This window comes from Caloenas nicobarica, chromosome 1 (genome assembly GCF_036013445.1).
Source record: "Caloenas nicobarica isolate bCalNic1 chromosome 1, bCalNic1.hap1, whole genome shotgun sequence".
Lineage (NCBI taxonomy): Eukaryota > Metazoa > Chordata > Aves > Columbiformes > Columbidae > Caloenas > Caloenas nicobarica.
Genome location: NC_088245.1, coordinates 154,090,902 through 154,101,207, shown reverse-complemented (window position 1 = coordinate 154,101,207; position 10,306 = coordinate 154,090,902). Strand labels below are relative to the sequence as shown.

The 10,306-nt window shown below is 40.0% G+C and overlaps 1 long non-coding RNA gene across 2 annotated transcripts; it reads left to right on the top strand.

Moving 5' to 3' along the window:
- The first annotated feature begins 429 nt into the window (after positions 1–429).
- LOC136001521 (uncharacterized) lies at positions 430–9,747 on the top strand. 2 transcript variants are annotated; one of them, XR_010607806.1, is made up of 3 exons: positions 430–525; positions 838–1,051; positions 9,327–9,747. It is a non-coding gene; the product is annotated as an uncharacterized LOC136001521 (long non-coding RNA). The 2 variants fall into 2 exon arrangements; XR_010607807.1 differs by having other exon boundaries at positions 834–1,051.
- The last annotated feature ends 559 nt before the right edge of the window (positions 9,748–10,306 follow it).

Genomic DNA, 10,306 nt, shown 5'->3' with positions numbered 1-10,306 from the left:
GTTCACCCTCCCCGGGGGCAATACCGGGAGGAAAAGGCGGGGGGGCGGTACCAGCTCCTGCCCCGCTCCCGCCCCACTGGTGCGAAAATTACGCGCTGGGGGTTGAGATGCGTCAGCGCGTCGCAATCACCAGGATTTTCTTCCTGGAACATCTTTTGTTGTTGTTGTTGTTGGTTGCGGGTTTTATTTTGGTTGGGGATTTTATTTTTGTAATTTTTTTTTTTCTTTTTTTTTCTTTTTTTTTTTTCCACATTCCCGCCTCCCAAGCGCGTCAGCGGCTGCGGAGGAGGCGCAGCGCCCCCCGCGGCCGCGGGGGGAGCCCCGGGGTTCCCCAAAAACCTCCCCCACACCCCACACCCCCCCCCCTCCACCCGCTGTGGCCGCGGGGGGCGGGGGCGGTGCCGGGGCGTGCTGCCCCCTGCCGGTGCGCGCCGCGCCCCGAGCGGCGGGAAAGGGACACGGAGGCGCTGGGAGCCGGGGGAGCAATAGCTCCCGCCCACCCTTGGGGGCTCTTCTGAGAGGCAGGTATCGACTGAGAGTTATTAAATTATGTCTGGTTTTTCGGTTTGTTTTTTTTTTTTTTTGGGGGGTGGAAATGCTGTCTTTCATTCCTTCCGGAGTCATCAGGAATCAAAAAAAAATACTGTTGTTTATTTAAAGAAAAAAGCCTGATAGAATATAACAAATAGCTTTTTAGAATAAAAAGGGTTTGAGAAGCAGTAGAGCCAAATATTTTCAAACAATAGTTTAAGCCCCTCCTGCTTATGAGAAGAACGTGTAAATATCGAAGAATCATTGAAAACCACGCTCTTTTTATTTTTTTTTTTTTTAAGGCAGTTTTGTAATGAACCTTTCTGACCTGCCTGGACAGCCAAGATCTAAGGTCTTGCAGGGTATTCCTGTTCAAGAAGAGACCAACGATACAATTCAATATTTCTTTGATGCAATATTTACAGAAAATTTGCAAAGGCCTATTCGTCCAAACGCAGTGCGACTCCAGCAGAAGAGGGGGTTTTGTGGTCTGCTTTCACCCACTCTTGTTTCTTTCCAGGTAGAAATCTGTTTGAAAATCTATTCATGTATTTCTTTCCTTAGGCAGGTTACTCCAGCCTCTCTTTCTGTTTTTTTCTTACTGCTCTTGGAAGCTGTTTCCCAGCAAAACAATCCCAGGCATTCAGCTTTTCCCTCTGCCCTACAATTCCTTTGGCTATTTGTCTTTGTTTCAGATGGCCTTTGCATCTGCTTTAGGTAGTAACCCTTTTTCCTCTAGCTTCTTTTTTTAAAAAAACAACTTTAGGAGGGAGCTTAACTTCCTCCGTCATTTATCTTGACATCAGGATAATTTTGCTAACAGCAGGGGTAATGCAGTCCTGGAGTAGACAGTCAAGGGATTTTTATAGAGTCCCCATCACTGGAGCATTTTAAGCTGCGCAAATATTTATCGGGAATGACACAAGTTGTCCTGACTCAGGACAGTGTGATAGTCTAGATGATCTCATGTTTACTTCCAGTCCTGTTTTATTGGATTTCTATGATATATAAACCTTATAAATAGCCCCAGGATTATTACTGCTGGAAGGGAAAAAAAAAAAAGTCTTCTTTTTTGGTCTTTTCTCTTTCTGGCTATTTATTTGATTGTGTAAAATAAAGACTATAAAACTACAATCATGAATCATCACTTAATGTTTGGGATAAGCTACCGGTGGAATTCTTACTCGTGCAGAACATTTGGTGGCCTAAGTTGTGCAGGCACAAGACCACCAGGGAGATAAAGAGACAGTTGGGGAAACAGAGTCACTACAGAGGGAAATCTTGCCTGTTTTTTTCCAGTGTAGCCCTTCAGTGGAAGTTTTATGTGAATAAAACGAGGAAGGCTTACCCTCGGAACGGGCTGGCTGCTTTCAGGGAGAATTATCATCTGTCTGCATTATTTAGACAGCGTCTGGGAAACTCACTGGAGCCTCAGGCTCCCATTGTGCTAGACATTGTGTAGATGAGTAATTAATGGTGGGCCTCCTTCTGTTTTGTTTAATGTATATATTGTACATACACAATGAATTGAGGAAGGTTGCCGACGTGGGGAGCCAAGTGGGAGAAGGGCGATTCTGCAGTCGAGTGATCAGTGCGGCTGACAGGCGGCGGCTTGACTGATGGGCACTGCAGGCATGCTCAGCATTTAAAGGACTGAAAAACATCAACCTTCCATGTTTTGGTGGGCTCACGTGCACGGGGGGAAGCACAAAAGGCACCACGTGTGCTGAAGGAAGAGGTGGAAGTTTCTTTTTCAAGATATATTTTTTGGAAGCGTGTTTTTTCAGGCACACAGCTGAGATGCAACTATCGATTTCAGGAATGCTAAACATGACAACAAAGCGACTACAAAGCTGTTGGCACTAGAAATTTGTGCAGTTTGGTATGCCTACAAGAGAGGTTGAACAAAAGCTCCCAGTTGGTGGGCATCATGGCTCAAACACCGCACCCACTGGTACAGGATCTGCCACCGATGGCTGTGTTGTGGGGCAGAAGAAGGAGGAGTGGTTATCTCCAGGATCCTTGTTGTAGAAAACACTACCATGGTTGGAAGCAATTTATGTGCCTAAATAATAATAATAACTTGCTAAAAAAATTACTGTCAAGTAATTCCCACAAAAAGGGGAAAAAAAAGATTCATGCATGTTCTGCTGATTGCTCGTGGATGCAAAACAAAGTGGTCACTTAATAAAATATTCATGTGAACATTACATTTTCCTTACTGAAGTGGGAGACCACAAAATCGAATACAAGTGAAGAGTGTGCTTTTGGTTAAACTGCTGATTGAGCAAAGGAACAGCATTTGTAACAGGAGAGAATGAGGTAATCATGGCAAATGAACATGTTTTTAATTTCGTCTCTTGCATTTAATCATACAATAAGGGAATGTTTCTGGGTGCCTCACTTTATTCCTACGTGCTTCTGGTTTTTATGATCTCATCTTTCAGTTCTGTTCTTCACTTTGTCTTTATTTTCTTCCCAGTGTCTTTATTGATATGTAGCAAAGGAGATTTCAAATATTTTCCCCAAGACCCGCAGGGAATGTGAAATGCCCCTTGGATCGCTCCTTAGTCTATTCAGACCATCTAACCAGGAGAGGTAGACTGTATATTGGAAGTTCAGGATGCACCTTCTCTCTGTGACATGATGGGAAATGTAACTGGTTTTGGCTAGGGATTTGCTGGCTTTTAAAATCTTTCAAGGCTACAGAAGCAGATTTTTTTAAAGGTGAATTACTCCAAACACAGATGTTGCAAGAGTTGCTGTCGTCTCTCAAAAGCAGCTGTCATGGAAGTGGATGAGTGAGCTAAGATTCAGACCACCACCTTATGGTGACCAAACCAAAGCAAACTGTTTCTTCACCTGGACTTCTCTAAGGACCTGGAAGAAGCCCCAGAAATGAAGCCTCCTAGGGGTATCTTTTTCTTACACCATCCAGTGAGCCGAAAGGGCCTTTCATTTCTGGTAGAAAGCACTCTGACATTGTTGGTAACCAAAACTTCTTGTGTCCTAACTAACCTGGACCTGGTGAAAAATCCCTGGGCTGCACCATAGTTTGGTCCTTGATTTACCTTTCCCAGTTGATGTATCTACCCAACAGTTTCCCCTGAAACGATTTCCTGAGATGGTCTCCTTCTTTGTGACAAAATGACCTTCTCTGCTTTCTTTAGAAAGGTGTAAGCACAATGAATGTGCTAAACATGTAACTGTGTTGCAATGGTATAAATTGCACAGATGTGATTTATTGATTGTGGAAAGATCAGAGAGTTTTAAAGTCAATGGTTGGCTGTCAAGTTGTTAATTGAACATTTGCTGAAAAGTGCCAACGGGTAAGTGATCTAGATGTTCGTGCAGGATAATCAAGTTTTAAAACTACAGTTGTCTGCCACCCTCCTGTGTTGGCTATATTTAAAGAAATACCAACAAGTTAGAAGTCACACTCTCCAAAATGTTCACATTCAGGTTTTTTTACATTACCAATCCTTTAGCCTGATAATAGTGAAATAATTTTACAACCTAATTTCATTACTTGTTGTTTTTTTTACTTTCAGTTGGGGAAAAAGAAAGTCAGTTGTTCTGTTTCATACTTTTGGAGGCTGTCTATAATTAATTTTTATTTGCTCTTCCATGGGCAGGTTCAACTTTGTAACCATGCTGCACATACACATCAAATTAACATATTACTTTAAACAAATATCTTGCTTCCAGTTGGATTTTGAGAATTTAAAACTATCTTAGAATCTTACATCTTACAAACAATTCCCTCTGAGTTCTTTCAGTAAGACTTGGGAACACACAACAATTGATGAGGCTCCCTTCTTTTTGAAAACAAACCCGGAGAACTGACAATATTTTGCCTCAAGTTCATTAGTTTCAGTAAATTAAATTCTGTCCCTCATTGTAAATAAGCTCAGGAGAATACACTTTTTTAGTGCTGTATAGACTACGAGTATTTGACATAAATGCAGCAGCTATACTCTGCATTTCCAGAAGAGATGTCTATAGAGAACGATAACAGTCCACAAGGCCTATTTTTTCTCAAGAAGCACATTCCACTGTTTTGATTTTCTTGGATACATTTTAAAGCTTAACAAGTCGCTTAAGAATATATATTCACAATTCAAGTTGTATTTGTTATAGCAGCATGGATTTTAAATCAAACTATAGAGGGTTCAGTGATCTGATGTCCTCTGCAACACAAACAACTTGTGATTGAACTAGATTATAATATTTGAGTCTTCCTATGCAGGTCTCAAGTGGCCATTAAGTTATATCCATAAGTGGTGGGATAAGTGAGGAGATGCTCTAAACTCAGCTGGATTGAATCTGCCTGTATATTTATTGAGGTGGTTGCCATCTCAGCTAACAATAGCTATCTAAAAGTTGTATGACTAATGCATTTTAGCCTCTAGAGTTCCTCCGAAAGTGATGAAGGGAGAGTTATTAATCCTTCCTTCAGGTAGATCTGAAGGCTAACAGTGAGTTTATTCACAATATAGTGAATCTGGGTTGATATTGCTGTTGGTCCTGGAGGAGGTAATATGCAGCCATGTGATGTACGTGTTGATTTGTACAATTGCAACTAGTGATTCATTTTTTTTACAAAGAGTTAAGACATTAGCTTTGTACCAGGAAGTTTATGCCCAGCCAGATACCATCCACTCACCTTCCTGCCAGTTAGGGCATCTTTAGAGCTTCTGTAGAAGCATAAAACCCTAATGCCAGCCTGGACTCACTATTATGTGCCCTGCTCGTTTAACAAAAACGTTCAACTTACGTTAAAATAAACATTGAAGTTATGTTTAATATCTCTTGTGTTGATTTGTGTGCAGCTCTGGTACTAATGATCACAAAACAATGGCCTAAAACAGGTGTGACATATTTCTATTAGAAGATAACTGCCCCTCTCCATCTGCTGTAAGGGAACTCTGTAGAACTAGCTCGCGCCTCCTCTTTTTTAGATGGCTAAGATGAATATATGCATTCGATTTCTTGGGCGTTATGGGGCAAAACCCTGACGATTTTGCTGTAAATCAGAAAACTGGGAGACGTGCGTACCTTGAAGTTGCTCATTGCTGTCTGAGTGCTGCATGGCAGCTGTGGGACACACGGTTAGCCAGCAAGAGAAGCCGGGGAGGCGGGCAAAATGGGGGCTTTTCATTTTTTTCCTCTCCCTCCTCACAGACGGTCTGTTGATGATGGTAGAGGAAGAAGGAAGACACCAGCAGCTGGGTCATGGTTTTAGAAAGAGCAGAATTACAGGCTATTTAGAAGGGGGATTAAAAATAGAAGCCCGGTGTATCCTTAGTATGGTGCTGAAGATGCTGAGGGGCAGAGGTATCAGTGCCTTATTTATAATCTATACATTTTATCCCTTTTCATCTGTATTGATCACCACATTTCATACAAAAGTCAGTGATTATTAGATTAGGTTGTTTTTTTTCTTTTTGACTCCTGCTGTCTCCCAGATCTGAGATCAGTCCTGCCCCACATTTGCCTCTCAGTTCCCAGTCTGCCCAGCCTCATGCACTAACCATGATATTTGTACACTTGCTCCTGCCAGGCACTTCTCTCCATTTGGCCCACACTTCACAGATTTTTGCTGCAGGCTCTTCTGCTCCGTGAACTGATGTACTCGATGCGTCAATTGACAAACCCCTTGTCTTACTGATCAGATATAGGATCATATGTCACATCAGAGGGTGAAGGCTGCAGGACCATAATGTAGTGAGTCACCAAAGATACTTTGCACCCTTAGGTTTGTGGGGTATCTGCTGGTGTTCCACGTTGCTGCCTCACAACATGACCTGATGCACCGGTCCGGTTCCCCATTGCGTTATCAGCCATTACTACTATCTGATCCACAGGCACTGAGTAATACCAACAGATATGTGCCTCCCCACTTATTCCTCTTCAGCTTCATCCCTGCTTCCCTACAGCAGCCCACCTAACCCTTGCAGCTTAGCAAACCCCAGGCAGTTTCTTCAAACTTCAGGTTTGGCTCCATATGGAAATTAAACGCTGAGCAGCCCCTTTTCCTGCTCCCTGTTTTCCATCTGAAACCATAGCCCTGGAGACTGGAGGAGGATAAGAGGTCAGGGTGCTGGGGCTGGCTGCATGCAATCTGCTAGAGCTTCTCAGGTCGGCATCAAACTGCTTTTGTATATGCTTTCTCCTTTCCAAACTACAAGAGTGGGGTGAGACCTACAGAGATTCTGTATCATCTTTCTCTTTTAAAGCATTCCAGGAAGAAAAAAAAAAAAAAAAAAAAGGAGTGGAAGATTAGTGTTCATTTCTCTGATGCTCCTGGAGAAGGGAGACCAGAGGAAGAGGGTGGGAATTGGGGAAAGGGGTGGAGAGATGGCTCTGTCCTCCCATGCCAATGACTGCCCCAGAGGGGACCAGGGAAGCATTCTACCTCTTACACAGCAAATCCATGGGGACCAAGAGACAGGAAAATAAGCAGGACACTATTAGGACGGGGTTTCCCATTAAACATCTCAAAATTTCAGCACCGTCTCGAGCTTCTTGATTCACTCTTGAGACTTGCTTTGTGCTTGCTAAAATCAAAAAACCCCAAGACAAAAACAAAAGCACCACAAGGGCTAGCAAAGTTGTGCAATCTTATTTACAAATAATGTAGCCAAAGTCTTGTTTCCCCAAACACAGTGAGGAAAGACTCCCTGCTGTTCTTCTGTGCCTTATTTATGCAGATGTACATAACCTCTGCTAGCCATTTCTCCATCCACCGTGTTTGTGATACATCCCAGAGAAATTGCTCTGTTTGCGTAGTCCAAAACAGAGTAATGCCTGTTTGTAGGGTTGTAGCTTTCATTGTTTCTGCCTTTCTCTATGGAAAGCTTAATTTGTTCTGACCACCATACCCATTAGAAGACCATTTCTGACCTCTTCCAGAGTAAAACTGTGGATCACATTAGCCAACTTAATGCTATTTTACACTAAAAAAATTGACCATCAACCATTGCCTTCACATTTTTTTAGAGCCATTGCACTCTTCAGTCCTGCAAGTGTAATCTATATGTCCTTCTCCCAAAATAGATAGCCTTTAATTGGCAATATTAATATCCATACTGTTTCTGCTTAGCTAGAAAGTTGTCTAGATCACTTGCTACTTGTAATCTGTCCTCATAATTTCTCTCCTCCTGTCATGTGTATCACTAGAATTATTACTATAATATTTTTTCTAGTTTTAAGTTTTTTTCTGATGCCGTACATAAAAACATTGAATAACAGTGTCTCAGACAAGAAAGGATCTCTGTAGCATCACACAGACAATAGTTTGTAAGTTTTACAATTACACATTGAATTTCTACGTTATACAGTTTAGTCTCATTTAATATATGTTCTCTTGGGTTTGTTCTGGTGCTAATATTTTAATCAGGGTGTCACATGGTATCAATGCTTAACAGGAGTCTGAAAGACATTGTTTTGTCAACATAGTTACCTTTATTAAACAAATTAAATAATCAAAATTCTTATCTCATAAAAGTACTATGCAGTTTGTTTAACTTAACCTATTTTGCATAAGGTTGTGTTGACTGGCAGTAATTGTTACAATTTTTTTATTTCCTTATGGCCAGGGTGGACATTCTTCTGGACATTCTTTCACATGGAACCAAGATCAAGTTAACTTATCTACGGTTACCCTGGTCATCCTGTTTATGCTGTTGAAATATCAACACAGCATTAGATTTTTCCAGGCATCTTGGACTTCTCCAGTATGCCAAAGCTTTTTGCCAATGAGCAGCAATACAAGATTCCTTTTGAAGGCTTTAAATCAAGTTATCTGGTCCTGCCAATTAAAAAAAATAATGGGTGCTCTTTACCGTCTGTTAAGGGCATGTCAAAATAGGTGATACTTTAGCAATGCAGTCTATTTTCCTTTCTAAATGCAAAACAGAAATATTCAATGAATGCTTTTTCTTTTCCACAGTTAGCAATGGAACTATGTCATCACTAGGATTTCTATTGTCCTGAATAGTTTTACAGAAATTCAGAATAAAACAAAGACAAGTTCTTATTGTCTTTATCCCTACATTTTCCTGGATATATTTAGTTTGCATACTGATAAACTGCATTTATTAATGTATAAAATTTATTAACTGATATGACTGTTGGCTTTCAGTTTTTAACTACTGTTATTATCTATAATTGTCTTTTAAACATTCTATTAGCGTGTATATACACATATATGTATATACACACTAATATACTGAGGTACTGCTTTAGGCAGTAATTATAATACACATACTAATCAGCAGTGAATTCTGCATGCACATCTTTAATTAGATCACTGCTGTGTACTTCTTGGCAAGTGTTAGTTTTAAGTTCAGTGAGCAATCGCTTTCATGAGTCAGAATGAAGGATAATGCAGTATTATAACATGTTTTCCTTTGTGATAGAAATTTGTAAGTTTTAGAGGATCTAGGGCATTGTAGGGGATGTGAGATTTAGTGCATATCATTGTATTAGAAACCTTTTTATAGAGGCAATGTTTCTTTCTTTATAGATATTTGTTCTTGGTCACAAAAGTTACATGGGGTGGAAATCATCCCGCCTTACCTGATAACATAGACATCCACATCTAAGCTAGTGATTCCCTGAGGTGACCATGCCTCTGCCCATAGAGAAAAGCAGACATTTCAGAGCTCAGTGAATCTGACCTATTTTAGATGTCTACATTAGGATGGTGTGAATCATGGCTCAAAGTGCTTTTTCTCTCTTCCTTTTCCTTTTTTTTTTTTTGGTTGTTTTTTTTTTTTTCCTTTTCACAGACAACAAGAGGAGCCCAGGGTGATTAGTCCTGATCCAGTTCTTTGCACTGCAGACTTCTACATCTGGCCACCCATACTGCATTTTTCTTCCTGACTGAAAATAAATAGTTGGTTATATAAGGAGGAAAAGAAGCAGCTGAGACTCTGAATCTTCAAGATACAAAGATTATTTAAAACCGTTCATTTTCTTTACCAAAAGTACAAGGTAGACTATGGTTCTATGAGGGCTTTTTAAAATTACTTTTAGTTAAGTTTGATGAAAGAACTGAAAGTTCTTAACAGCTTTACATGGAAGTAATGATTATAAGTAGATATTTAAGGTTACTGTATGTCAAATGCATCAGACTAAATAAATCAAGACAGCATTCTCTAATTCAGGTAACTGTTAATTAAATTAATTTAATCTCTTTTTTGCTTTATCTGGAAGTTATTTTTTATTTTTACTACACTTGAAAATGTTAAAGTTTTTAAGTATTTAAAATGTGTTTGAAACACGGATTTGATTCCTTCTACAATAAAACCATAATGGCATAGATGATCCATAAGAGAGCTATCTGAAGGGATACATGGAAGCTGATTTGGAATAACTTGTCTTAACCTACCAATCAATTTGGCAAAAGATTTCAATATGCTGACTTGGTGCAAATAGCTAGCTGAGTACACAGATTGCTTCAAAAAGATTTCAGCTAGTGGGTGAAGAATTTCTTTTGTATTTGAGAATTCTACTCTAGTGACGAAGATACAGGAAATCCTCAAAAGAAATTGGTTTTTGCGACACAGGTTTTTAAATTCACTCTTGAGCTTAGGGAAATACTTTTGATAATCATTAAGGCAGCTATTAAACCTATAATTTGAACAGAGTACTCTTCTTGGATCATCAAGCAGGAGACCTCCAGAAATAACAATACATTACAAAAAATGTTTAAGTGAAATTCCAGTGTTAGAAAATAGCTTTCCTATTGATGTTATTTGCTTGTCTG